Genomic DNA, 14,510 nt, shown 5'->3' on the forward strand with positions numbered 1-14,510 from the left:
TCTCTGAGCATCTGGCTAAATAAGTCTTTCATTCCTGAAGGAAGATCTAGATGGAGTACCACAGCATGTCTGCAGTCATCCCAAAGCGTTACTGTCAGGCACTGAAAGTGCTTAATCAGTGCAGTGATAGTATTTGAATCTTATACTTTCTTCTGTTATGTTCTGAGTTAATGGGTGAGGGCAATACTTGGTTCTTGCAGGGAACGTTCAGGCTGCATTTTTTGGTTACACATTCTTCACTACATGTAAATCTGACTACCTGTAACTACCCATACTACTAAAGTAAACTACTGATATTACTGGTTACCTATAAATATCTGTACTACCAAAAAAAAAGTCTATACCACCATTTTAATTTCTTGCCTCTGTTTCCACAATTGCCCCTGTACTATTTTTCTTACTTGCACTTTTGCCTCTCTCAAATCCTTTCTCCATTTGGTAGCCAGATTAGAGCTGTTCCACCATAAATGAAATAGTGCAGTGCTTTTTTCTAATAGCTTCCTCGTCTACTTAGCGTGAACTGCAAAATCAGAGTATTACTCCTTATTTGATGAAATTTAGCCAATTTATATATTTTCTAAAAGAGATATGTACATTTAATAGAAGATTCAGGGAATTTCCTAAAAATGACTTGGATAGGTTAGTCAATTGGCCCCAGTTCTTTTTAGGGTTAGCCTGTGGAACAATGTTTCAAAAGCTATATTAAAACAATATCTAGAAGTTTAACATGCTTAATGCTATATTTGTTCATTTTATGTAAAAATGAAGGGGGCATATTCTATCAATATATATATGATTAGCATATCAATAAGATACATTTTATAGATTTTCCAGTATCTTAAAAAATATAAAACAAGTTCATAGTCGCATAATATATCACAATTTGCAATTGAGAAAAAATGTATTCCCAATAATATAAGTTGTATTTAGATTTTCTAAATGAACTGAAATTTTTATACAATATTAGTACTTAATATCTTTCTGAAACTGTGTTCAAGGCTCCTTATGAATAAACTCATTTTCCTCATAGCAAACCTAGGAGTTAAGTACTAAATTTATTCAGAATTCAGATTTCCCAGCTAATAAATGACAAAGACAGGATTGAAATCCTATCTGTGATTGCCAAGCTCAGGCCCTGGCTCTCTATGTAAGTAATGGGACATTACAGCTCATATTTCAGAAGTGCAAAGTTCATTGTACTGAACTTCTGCTAAACACTGCTCTTATTTCAATTTTTGCTTCAAAGAGAAATTTCAGCAATAGTTCCTCTAGTTTCTGTATTTTCTTTGTGTAACATTTTAGATTTTTTATAACTTAAAGTTTATGGAATTGTTAAAACAGGAATATAAGTGTCAGTTTTACAACATCAAAATGTAAGAAAGAATTAGATGCTATTTTATGTTATTGCTTCACTTATTAGTATTGAGGACACAGGTTTGACTATGTCTAGTAATGTGAGATTATGGAATGTTGTCATTATCTATGAATATAGTCAAGAATTTCCCTTGAAATTACTTTTGTTAAAAAATGAACATTTTCAGGGTAGTATTGGTTTCTGTCAAATAATATTTTTAGGAAATTTTTGAATGTAATTAAATTCAATTAGTCATCTGTAAGAATGTCATCTTGTATTTTATAATTGAATAATAAATAACACTTGTTTCAGTTCAAATTTATGATACAGTAATTTTTATGAAGATTTCTTTTAGGCAATAAAACTACTATTACATACTCCCAGTGTTATTTTTTTGGAAACTGATGAAATCCAAATATTATTTCTGTTTAAAATACATAAGATTAGAAGAAAAATAAGATGTTTGTTCAACAACTTGACTTAAAAAATATATTCACCTTTTATTCTTTTTAATGAATCCAACAACTAGATGATGAACGTGGCTTGCCTCCTCTTTGAATTAAAGAAATTAAAATTCAGAGTGATTTAATCTTAGAAATGAGAGGGATTAAAAACTTAACTATGAAATTTAACCAACTTAATTTAAACAATGCAATTAATACATCTGAAGGTCAAGGATTGATTCATTTTAAAGAGTCAACCTTTGGAATTAGTTATATATATATTTGAGCCCTGTTCCTGCTGTTTACTAGCTGTGTGATCCCGGGCAATTATTTAAATTTCCTGAACCTCAACTTCACTATCTATAAAATGAGGATAACATCTAGAATGACAATTTTTATGAAGGGTAGAGATTACATATATCTTTCTTAGAACAGTACTTGATGTACAGTTGGTATATTTTGATAACAAGGTCATGTCATATAACTCCTAACTGAGTAAAAGGTGGGTAAAAACTGAAGGATTTAGAAATGGGCCCAAAGATATTTCTACTAATTTTTTTCAAGTTTTTTAAATGTTTGTTAGTTTTTGAGAGAGAGAGAGAGAGAGAGAGAGAGAGAGAGAGAGAGACAGACGGACAGAGCATGATCAGGGGAGGGGCAGAGAGAGAGGAAGACACAGAAATCTGAAGCAGGCTCTAGGCTCTGAGCTGTCAGCACAGAGCCCGACTCAGGCCTCAACCCCATGAGCTATGAGATCATGACCTGAGCCTAAGTTGAACGCCCACCTACTGAGTCACCCAGGCACCCCTCTACTAAATATTTTTGAAGATATTTAATTCCGAAACTAATTTCTTCTTTTACAATAGCCATTGGTGTAGATTTAGACAAGTATGTTTGAATTAATCAAAATATAGTACTAATCACAGATATTATGGACCATAACTATCTAGTAATATAGTAAAAGAACTTCTCATCTGAGGATATCATGAGAAGTTCTTTAACATCTTTATGTAAGTCCTACTTTTATTTCAGTTATGTCAGTGTCTCTCTAGGAAAATTCTTCAATATAATTTAGCTGAGGTTCCTATACTTGCAAGTATATTGTACATGTAAACATACATGACGATTATTATCTCATGCCTTCACAAGAAAGGACACTAACACGTATTTCCGCTTCTGAAAGTGAATTGTTCTCCCACAAGTCTCCCTTTAGTGTAGCATATCCCATGTCACTGTCATTGATAGGCTACATTTTAGTCAGAGTGACAGTGAAAACTTAAAGACACAATCAAAAACTTCCTTTTATCATAGAGAAAAGTAAGATCAGAATTAAAATTTCAGCAAATTACTTAGTTTTCCTCAACTTTCAAGCCTGAGTTTTCCACTTCTGGTTTTTCCTATATTTAGATTACAGTTCAGCAACAATTTCCCTGTCATATTCACTGTCATACAGAAAATTAAAATTGCTCCTACCTTCTTAAGGCATTCAAATCCTTAGTGACAGACTCTTGTGTGAGTTATCCTGGCAGTCAGTTTCCTAACACCTCTTTTTTGGTTTCTTCAGCAGACTGAGTGCTGCTGAAAAAGAACATTTTCTTCTAAATTTTTAAATGTTTTCCTATTGGGGCGCCTGGGTGGCGCAGTCGGTTAAGCAACCGACTTCAGCCCAGGTCACTATCTCGCGGTCCGTGAGTTCGAGCCCCGCGTCAGGCTCTGGGCTGATGGCTCAGAGCCTGGAGCCTGTTTCCGATTCTGTGTCTCCCTCTCTCTCTGCCCCTCCCCCGTTCATGCTCTGTCTCTCTCTGTTCCAAAAATAAATAAACGTTGAAAAAAACAAACAAACAAACAAACAAAAAAAAAATGTTTTCCTATTAACTATTCTTTACTTCCTAGGTATAGTGTCCCAAAAAGATACCCATAACATTAAAACATCTGAATATACTATATATTTATAAAAGAAAAATTATGAAGTTGGATTCTGAAAAATATAATGTTTCAGTACTTTAATGATTTCCCTGAAGCCTGCAATACCATTTTTAGAATTGGTGTTTCTTTCAAATTTGTCAGCTATTAAAGTGTAGGACTTCTTAGTTTATTAGTAATACAAATGTTATGACTGAATTAAAAAAGCTTCCCTAATCACTGAAAGGTCTTTGAAAGCTTCAAAGTAATTATATCTTGTAATTATCAGAAAGTAAAGTTCCCCAATCATTCTAACAGTCAGGCATTTACTAGTTCTGAGCCTGGAGCTATGTGTGGATAAGATTAGCTGCTAATTATAGGGAGGGGAAATAATTAAGGTGAAATAAATTTTTCTTTTCAACTTGCACGATATTTTTAATAAGGATGTTTTCTACCCTTATGAAAGCATTTCTAGAAGTCTAGAGGATGAAATGTGATTGCACTTCAGGAAGTAATGACAAGGAAGGTAAAGGACAGTGTTTAAATGTTAAAAGACAAACATGCTGAATAGTTATGTTCTAATGAGTAGTTTTAGTTTTATTACGCCAACTTCTCTAGTGAGTGGATTGAATTAAGATGCACAGGCTGACAAATAAATGCTAGTATTTTATGATTTAATAATTATTGCCATGGTGTCTGAAAGACTGACTTATGTGATCTACTTTGTTTTAAATCATGTACTTTTAAATTACTTATGAAGGAAATCAGTGATCTAGACCATTTTTCCTAAAATATCTTCTACTGAACACCGATTCTAATAAAAAGAAATATTTCACGTAATACAAAAATCACATGTATTTTGAAAATTCTTGGTTAAGTGGAATTATGTTTATTAATGGAAAGATTTATCATGTCTTGTTTTTGTACCTTAACTCTTCATTTGCAAGTTATGTAACAGAAATTTTCCAAACACACCAAGCAAGTGATCTAGAGTTCTCTGGAGCACATTTTAAAATATACAGATCTAGATTTTATGCACTTACATGCTTGAGAGATCAAGTAATCAAACTAATAATCCATGTGATAGTAGTTTCCTCAATTTCCACCTATACTTTGTGATGGCATTTAAAAATTCTAGGTTATGTTTTTTTATAGCAACCTTTCTCAAATGTTTCCTCTTTTAACTACTTTTATACATTACCAAAGTGTTTAAAAATAGATGTTATCACTAATCTTATCTAATATTAAAATTAATATTTTTATATATAATGATAATTTTATCACATAAATACATTAGTATTTTATAAACTTTAATAAAATTATTAATTCATGTTGATTTCTAAAGACTATGAGGTTTGGTCAGATTCCACCATCAGTTTCTTCTCTATGTCTCACTGCTAAATTGTGTCTCACTGCTAAATGTCTCTACAACTACAAGTCATTGAAAATGGCATCCAGGATTAGAGATATTGTGTCAGATAGTTAGATATATTCAAATAAAACTTGTGATAAAAATTATGTTTTATTTTTGAAGATGATTATTTGTTTCCAAGAGACTCAAAAGTGATGAATTGTATACAAAAAGTAGAATTTAAAATTTTTAACTTGGCAGACAAAATTATTGTTTCCAATCCACTGCTTTTGCTCAGGCTTCTACAGAGTATTTCTTCATGATCTGCTGCAGAATTAGGAGTGATTGTAATATATACTCAATAATCTATCAGTGTCTTTTCACCAATAAGGGAAGATATGTTGAAAAAGAAGAAAATGGCTGGCTATCAACCTATTTAGAACTCAATTCCATCTTTTGAAGATATTATCTTGCTGTCTTATCAACATTAAGAAACTGTGATCTTTCAGGCCTGAGAGTTCAGGCAAATGAGGATATATGAAAGTGTCATTGAGATTTGCCACTCAAGTACCACTTAAACTCATAGAAATGGGCTTTAGTGGCATTACTCATGTCATGAAGAGATTGTTCTATCTCATTCTTCAATTTCAAATCTCATGGAATTTCTAAGAAAATTACTGGCAGAAAGTAGTAGCAAAAACATATACACATAGACCACTTTTTTTTTCAGAATGCTGAAAAAGTGTATCCTCAGTGACCAAGAATTAAATCCATTTACAGCATTCATTGTTTTTCTAAGACTGATGAAGAAAGAGGATGCACAATGATTTATTTTTCTCTTAGAATAAGACTAGGTATTATTGGAATGCACATAAAATTTTATTTCATCGTATTCAAATGGCTTTCCTTGTTGCACACACAAGCCAAAGCATCATCAAGACTGATACTAGTGCATTTTCTAGTTTATATTATGACCTACAGCATAATCGTTAACTAAATAAAAACATAAATTTTGCTGTTACATAAATTATTAGTGCAAGATAGGAAATTGTCTTGCTCTTCTCCCACATAAATGTGTATAGTGCATGCAGTAAGCATTGATTCAATGTGGTACATTAAACACTTTTCTTAAAATGTATAGCAAGGGATATCAATATGTATGATCATAATGGCTCTAATGTTTTATGGACCAGTGATATGCAATGTGGAATGGACTTTTCAGGTGGAAGTGTAGGTAAAATACATTCTTTAAAATTGTGATTTCCTGTTTTTACTGTGAAGTTTCCATTAATATTGAAAGAAGAATTTATATTTTTGTTCTCTTCTCTATCTTGATTTACAAACGTTATCTATTTCGTAGTTTAAAACATTACCTTGAAGTTGTTATATTAAGGACTCCATCGGTTGCCCTGAAAAATCAGTGTTATTTTTGGAAAATGAAATGAAAGCTTTTATGTTTCATGCTACTGTGTGTCAGTATCATCTAGGATTGGAGGGGTTTTTGTTTTTTTGTTTGTTTGTTTGTTTTGTTGTTGGATTTTTTTCATTTTGAAATGCTGTGACATCATTCTAAATTATATTTTGTGTTACTACGTAATTTATAAGTACTTTTTCAGTTCATGGATCACTTTTCAGACATTCATACACTTTTGCAAATTGAATCTCTCCAGTGGCAGAATAATTGTGCCAGTTATCCCCTACCCCCACCGCAGATCCATTACAGGCTTTGCCTGTCCTGCTTTTTGCCTGTTTGGAATAAACCACCTGAGCTCTCTGTTGTGAGGAGGATACTGGTTGGTTTAGCCACTGGAAGGCAGCACACAAAGATGAAGGAGTAGGGAGAGAAAGAAATCAGTATATTTATTTCTGCTTTCCTTGCAGAATCTGGGTTCCTCCATCCCTCAGGAGGTCCTCCTGGATGGACACTTTCCGATTTTCACATGGCCTCAGTAGCATGATTTCTATGCTCTTCAACCTACTTCTTGACATCGCCAGTACTTGAGTGTCTTATCTTCTTTTATTTGTTCTTTTAGGATGCCCAACTTATAAAAATAAGTTGCAAATAAATATTGTATGCTAACACTCATACTTGACATTCAGAGAACTGGTGTTCTGGACAAATTAGGCATTTTTGGCAAGGTCCTAGGTACTTTGCTCACCCCACATTGCTTTGTACATTCATTCTCTCTCTGCCTCTCTCTTTCTCTCTCTCTCACCCTCTTTCGCTCTGCCTCTTGGCCCACATGTGAGTTCTCCTTCCAGCCCAACTGATTTCCTCTGTCCCACATGTACTATTCATTATCTTTCTTTCCTTGAAAACCAGGTCAGAGCTTCAGCAACCCAGTGACGTCCACCCCATATAAGTTGTTTCTGCTAAATGGTTGCGTTACCTTGCTCTTTGTCCCTCAGTAGACAGCAAGCTCTTTGAGGACCACCCAGGAGGGAACTCACTTATTGAGGTTTAATTCCTAGAACTCTACCTTGTGCAGGTTAGGGCTCATTGTCTGAAGATGGGGAGGGCAAAGAAGATGCAAATGGCTGTAGGCCCTTATACCTTTGATATACACTGCAGGGCTTACATGGTGGCAATCACCAGATATTCCTTGATGAGGAGACAGCTTTCTTTGGTTGGGAAGAACTTGGAAACACACATGTATCAGCTCATTATCAACGTGTGGAAGGAGCTGTGGGGACAGGGAGGACCCTGAGTTAGATGGGGAGGGAAGCCACTGGCTACATTCTCTCTTGTTTGCGTACCCTAAGTAATGTGGAAGATTGGAACGGCGTGGACAACACTCACATCTAAAGATGTTCAGCCTATCTAAAGGGAGTCATGGAACAGAGGAGTATGTACCAACTGAATGTGGGATTTCATGCCTCTTCCCATCCCAAACGTAATGAGGATTCAAAGACCTACACTTCTGACTTCTCTGTTCCATCAGCAAGTTCACTCCAGCAAGCTGTGCTCTCAGACAGAATGGACTGTGACTTCTAATTATTGAACTTGTCTCAATGGCCATTAGTATATCTTCCTTTGTAAAACTTCTGTTCAAGTTTTTTGCTCACTTTAAAATTGGGTTGTTCATCTCTTTACTGTTGATTTATAAGTACTTTGTATATTCTGGGTTCAAGTTCATTGTCAGATATTTGTGCTACAAATATTTTTTCCCATCCCTTACAGGATCATCTGTTTTTCCTAGAAGTATTTGTTGAGCAGGAATTTTTAATTTTTATAATGTCAAAGTTATCAGTTTTGTTCTTGATGATTAGTGATTATTGGGATCTGCCCAAGAAATCTTTGCATACCACAATTTTGTAAAGACAGAGTCCTATATTTTATTCCAGAAGCTTCCGGTTCTGGATATTATATCTAGGTCTATAATTCAGCAAAAATTTTAATTTTTATTTGTAGAGTGAGGTGGAAGGTGAGGTTCTGTTTTTTCAATATGGGTATCTGCTTTTTCAGCAATCATTTGTTAAGAAAACTTCCCTTTCTCCATTGAACTGACTTGGAACCTTGGTTAAATATCATTCAACCATATATGGGTGGGTCTGTTTCTGGAGTCACTAACCTTTAAATTTTGAGCAGCACACTCACCTGGAAGGTGGGCCTTTCAAGACTTCCTCACTTTCAATCTTTATTTATTTTATTTATCATTTATTTTATTTCTATTCCAGTATTCTTAGTGTAATCTTAATCTCCTTCACTTATTTCATCCATCTCCCACTCGCCTCCCCTCTAGTAACCATCAGTTTGCTCTCTATAGTTGAGTCTGTTTTTTGGTTTGTCTCTTTTTTCTTTGTTGATTTGTTTTGTTTCTTAAAATCCACATCTGAGTGAAATCATATGGTATTTGTCCTTCTCTGACTGACTTATTTCACTTAGCATAACACTCTCTAGATCTATCCATGTTGTTGCAAATGCCAAGATTTCATTCTTTTCAATGGCTGAGTAATATTGCATTGTGTGTGTGTCTGTGTGTGTGTAATATCACATTTTCTTTTTCCATTCATCTATTGATGGACACTTGGGGTGTATTCTTTATATTCTTTGACTAAATACCCAATAGTGGAATTGTTGGATCATATGAGGAACCTTCTGTCAGTGTGAGGTGATATCTCATTGTAGTTTTGGTTTGCATTTCCCTGATGATGAGTAATGTTGAGCATCTTAACATGTGTCTTTTGGCCATCTGTATGTATTCTCTGGAAAAATGTTCATGTCTTCTGCCCATTTTTTAATTGTATCATTTGGAGTTTTTTTGGTGTTGGGTTGTATATGTTGTTTATATATTTTGGATACTAGCCCTTTATCAGATATGTCATTTGCAAATATCTTCTCCCATTTTTAGGTTGTCTTTTAATTTTACTGATTATTTATTTTGTTGTGTAGAAGCTTTTTATTTTGATATAGTCCCAATAGTTTATTTTTGTCTTTGTTTCCCTTGCTTCAGAAGACATATCTAGAAAAATGATCCTACAGCTAATGTCAAAAAAGTTAAAGCATGTGCTGTCTTCTAGGATTTTTATGGTTTCAGGTTTCACATTTAGGTCCTTAATCCAGTTTGAGTTGGCTTTTGTGTATGGTTTAAGAAAGTGGTCCAATTTCTTTTTATTTTGCATGTAGCTGTCCAGCTTTCCTAATACCATTTGTTGAAGAGACTTTTACTTTGTTTCTTTTTTTCTTTTTCTTTTTCTTTTTTTTCTTTTTCTTTCTTTCTTTCTTTCTTTTTTTTTTTTCTAAATTAGGCTTCATGCCCAGTGTGAAGCCCACTGAGGGGCCTGAACCCATGACCCCAAGACCAAGACCCAAGATGGGATTAAGAGTCAGAAGCTCAACTGACTGAACTGCCCAGGTGCCCGAAACTATTTTTCCCATTGGATATTCTTGCCTGCTTTGTTGAAGATTAACTGACTAATTATAATTGTGGGCTTATTTCTGGCTTTTCTGTTCTGTTTCATTGATCTATGTGTCTATTATTGTGCCATTACCATACTCCTTCGATTACAATTGCTTTGTAGTATATCTTAGAATCTGGAATTGTGATACCTTCAGGTTTTTTTGTTTTTGTTTTCCAAGATTGCTTTGGCTATTAGGGGTCTTTTGTGGTTCCATAGAAACTTTTGGATCATTTGTTCTAGTTCTGTGGAAAATGCTGATGGTATTTTGATAAGGATTGCTTTAAATCTATAGATTGCTTTGGATAGTATGGACATTTTATCAATATTTGTTCTCTCATTCCATGAACATGAAATACCTTACCATTTGTTTGTGTCATGTTCGTTTTCTTTTATCATTGTTTTATAGTTTGAGTATAAGTGTTTCACCTTCTTGACTAAGTTTATTCCTAAGTTTATTATTTTTGGTGCAATTTTAAGTGGGTCTGTTTTCTTAATTTCTCTTTCTGCTACTTCGTAAGTAGTGAATAGAAATGAAATGGATTTCTATATATTGATTTTGTATCCTGTGACCTTACTGAATTCGTTTATCCATTTTAGTAGTTTTGGTGGAGACTTTAGGATTTTCTATATATAGTATGATGTCATCTGCACATAGTGAAAGTCTTATTTCTTCCTTACTAATTTCTATGCCTTTTATTTGTGTGTGTGTGTCTGATTGCTGAAACTAGGACTTCCAGTACTATGTTGAATAAAAGTGGTGAGAGTAAACATCCTTTTCTTGTTCCTGACCTTAGGGAAAGGCTCTCAGTTTTTCCCCATTGAGTATGATGATGCTGTGGGTTTTTCATTTTTGGCTTTTATTATATTTATGTATGTTCTCTCTAAACCTACTTTGTTGAGGTTTTTTCATCATGAATGGGTATTATACATTGTCAAGTGCTTTTTCTATATCTATTGATATGATCACATGGTTTTTATCTTTTCTTTAAAAAAATTTTTTTAATGTTTATTTATTTTTGAGAGTGAGAGAGAGAGAGAGACAGAGACAGAGAGACAGAGAGACAGAGTGTGAGCCAGGGAGGGACAGAGAGAGAGGGAGACACAGAATCTGAAGCAGGCTCCAGGCTCTGAGCTGTCAGCACAGAGCCCGATGTGGGGCTCGAACCCATGAACTGTGAGATCATGACCTGAGCCAAAGTTGGACGCTTAACCGACTGAGCCACCCAGGCGCCCCTATCGTTTCTTTTATTGATGTGATGATATAGCATGTTGATTGATTTGCAAATATTGAAAGACCCTTGAACCCCAGGAATAAATCCCACTTGATCATGATGAATGATCATTATTTTTAATGTATTGTTGGATTCAGTTTGCTAATCTTTTGTTGAGGAGTTTTGCATCTATGTTCATCAGAGATATTGGCATGTAGCTTTCTTATTTGGTAGTATCTTTATCTGGTTTTGATTTTGGGTGATACTGGCCTCATAGAATGAATTTGGAAGTTTTCCTTCTATTTTTTTTTTTTTTTTGGAATATTTGAGGAGAATAGGTATAAGTCTTCTTTAAATGTTTGGCAGATTTCACATGTGAGGCCATCTGGTCCTGGACTTTTGTTTGTTGGGAGTTTTTTGAACTGCTTCAGTTTCAGTGCTGGTGACTAGTGTGCTCAAATTTTCCATTTCTTTCTGATACAGTTTTGGAAGGTTATATGTTTCTAGGAATTTATCTATTTCTTCTAGGTTGCCCAATTTGTTGGCAGATAATTTTTTCATAGTATTCTTTTATAATCTTTGTTTTTCTGTGGTGTCAGTTGTTATTTCTCTTTAACTTATGATTTTGATTATTTGAATCCAATTTTTTTTGATAGTCTGGTTTATCAATTTTGTATATCTTTTCAAAGAACCATCTCCTGATTTTATTGATTTGTTCCATGAGTTTTTCTTTGTTTTAGTTTCTATTTCTATTTTATTTCTATTCTACCTTTTATTATTTCTCTCCTTATACTATTTTGGGGTTTTATTGTTCTTCTTTTTCTAGCTCCTTTAGATATAAGGTGTATTTGTTTATTTGTGATTATCCTTGCTTTTTGAGGTAGACCTGTATTGCTATGCACTTGCCTCTTAAAACAGTTGTTACTACATCCCAAAGATTTTTGACTATTGTGTCTTAATTTTCATTTAGGTCCATGTGTTTTCTTTATTTTCTCTTTAATATCTTGCTTGAACCAGTCATTGTTTAGTAGCACTTAAATAACTTTCATGTATTTCATGTATTGCATTCCTTCCAGATTTTTTCTTGTGATTGATTTCTAGTTTCATAGTATTTAGGTTGGAAAAGATGCATAGTATGATTTGTCTTTTTGAATTTTTTTTGTTTTTATTTTAAAAAAATTAACGTTTATTTATTTTTGAGAGACGCAGAATGTGAGTTGGGGAGGCACAGAGAGAGGAGACACGGAATCCAAAGCAAGCTCCAGGCTCTGAGCTGTCAGCACAGGGCCATATGCAGGGCTTGAACCCACAAACCACTAGATCATGACCTGAGCTGAAGTCAGATTCTTTTTTTTTTTAATATTTATTTATTTATTTTGGAGAGACAGACAGAGCACAAGCAGGGGGAGGAGCAGAGAGAGAGGGAGACAGAACTGAAACAGGCTCCAGGCTCCGAGCTTTCAGCACAGAGCTCGATGCTGGGCTGGAACTCACAAACTGTGAAATCATGACCTGAGCTGAAGCCGGACACTCAACCAACTGAGCCACCCAGGCGCCCCAGTCAGATTCTTAACTGACTGAGCCACCAAGGCACCCACTGAATTTGTTGATACTTGTTTTGTGACTATCATGTTATCTATTTTGGGAAATGTTCCATGTGCACTTGAAAAGAATGTATTCTGCTCATTTTGGGTGGAATGTTCTGAACAAATGTGTTAACTATGAAGCTAGTACACAAAATTCACTTACTTTCCCATATGCCACAATGAACAAATGTAATTTGAAGTGAAAGCCACGCTATTATTTGCATTAGCACCCAAATAAATGAAATATTTAGACATAAACCTAATAAAATAATATCTATATGAGGAAAACTGTAAAACTCTGATGAACAAAATGAAAAAACTAAATAAACAAATATTCTTTGATGATGCATGGGACTCAACATTGTCAAGATGTTAATTTTTTTCAACATGATCTATGGAACCAATCCAATCCCAGTAAAAATTCCAACAATTTATTTTGCAGATATGAGAAACATACTAAAATTTATATGGAAAGACAAAAAACCCAGAAGAGCTAATATAATATTGAAGGAGAACAAGTTGGAAGAATGACACTACTTGACTTTAAGACTTAGTTTAAATCTAAAGTAATCAAGATATTGTGATATTGGTGAAAGAATAGACAAATTAATCAGTGGAGCAGAATGGAATACCTGAGGGGCCAGTGGGTATATGGGAACTCTCTGTACTTCCTATTCAATTTTGCTATGAATCTAAAACTGCTCTAAAAAGTAAAGTCAATTTTAAAACAATTCAAAGTATAAAAACATATAGAATTATTCCCTGGGTGCCTTTTTTTTAAACCAGCTTATATATCTTAATGAAATTATGTACTCACAAATAAATATAAATTTAGTAATTATTTTTATAAAAATAATATTTACCTTATTGTTCAATGTAATTCTTCCTTTTAAATAAACCAACATGGGGTTACATGTAAATGGCATATCCACTGTTATCTGTTGCTTTGCAATGAGAGTGCCTGACATTTACATATTGTCGTGGATGAACTGTATCTCTAAAAAAAATATGTCTAAATTCTAACACTATGTATGCATGTAACTGTGGTAGGATGGTCCATGCTCCTACAGCCTTATTCATCTTCGAAAGCTGAAAGAGTAGGTCTTAGGAACTACTGTTCACATTCCACAGGTTCTCAAAAGTTATCATTTAAGTTTGTTCATCTTTCTGTTCAGTTTCAACCAAAGATTCCTTAAAAGCACACTTCTCAACATTACAGCTTCATATTCCAAAGTCCTAGAGAAGGAACTTGTGGACATATTGTTCTCTCAAGTAAGAATCTTTGGAGTTGTGACAACAAGATATCATCGATATGAAAAGGATTTTATCCCTGAAGTTAGTCATTTTCCAGTCTTACTTCATCCAAATTCATTATAAAATTTATAAATAATAATGTGGCAGATTTTTGCCTCAAGAAGTCTTTCAGTCTACTTCTGTTGATATATATGAATACTCTCTAAAAGGCTGATCTTACATGTTATTAAAATTTCTGGGAGTTCTTGAGATAAAAGATAAAATTGATATTAAAAGCAATCTTTGCAAAAAGATCTGATTATGTCTTTTACATATATGCTCTGAGAGATTGAGGAATCTCTTCAGAACACCTGATCTGAAAATTAAACCAATGTCTCTTCTTTCTTTTTTATTATGGTTATTTATTTTGAGAGAGAGGGAGAGAGCGAGAGCATGTGGGGGGAGGGTCAGAAAGAGAGGTAGAGAGAAAGAGATCCCAAGCAAGCTTCATGCTGTCAGTACAAAACC

At 34.0% G+C, this 14,510-nt stretch overlaps 1 long non-coding RNA gene across 7 annotated transcripts in view; it reads left to right on the plus strand.

Annotated features, from left to right (window-relative positions):
- LOC106975272 (uncharacterized) overlaps positions 1 to 14,510 on the plus strand; it is a 1,087,042-nt gene that overhangs the window by 959,323 nt on the left and 113,209 nt on the right. The window contains exon 13 of one of the 7 annotated variants that reach the window (XR_008298439.1): positions 9,800 to 10,782. The exons of the other annotated variants lie outside the window; for them this stretch is intronic. This is a non-coding gene — a long non-coding RNA (uncharacterized LOC106975272). Of the gene's footprint in view, positions 1 to 9,799; positions 10,783 to 14,510 lie in introns of those variants that run through there. 7 annotated transcript variants of the gene reach the window in all.

The sequence above is a fragment of the Acinonyx jubatus genome, chromosome B2 (genome assembly GCF_027475565.1).
Source record: "Acinonyx jubatus isolate Ajub_Pintada_27869175 chromosome B2, VMU_Ajub_asm_v1.0, whole genome shotgun sequence".
NCBI classification, from domain to species: Eukaryota; Metazoa; Chordata; class Mammalia; order Carnivora; family Felidae; genus Acinonyx; species Acinonyx jubatus.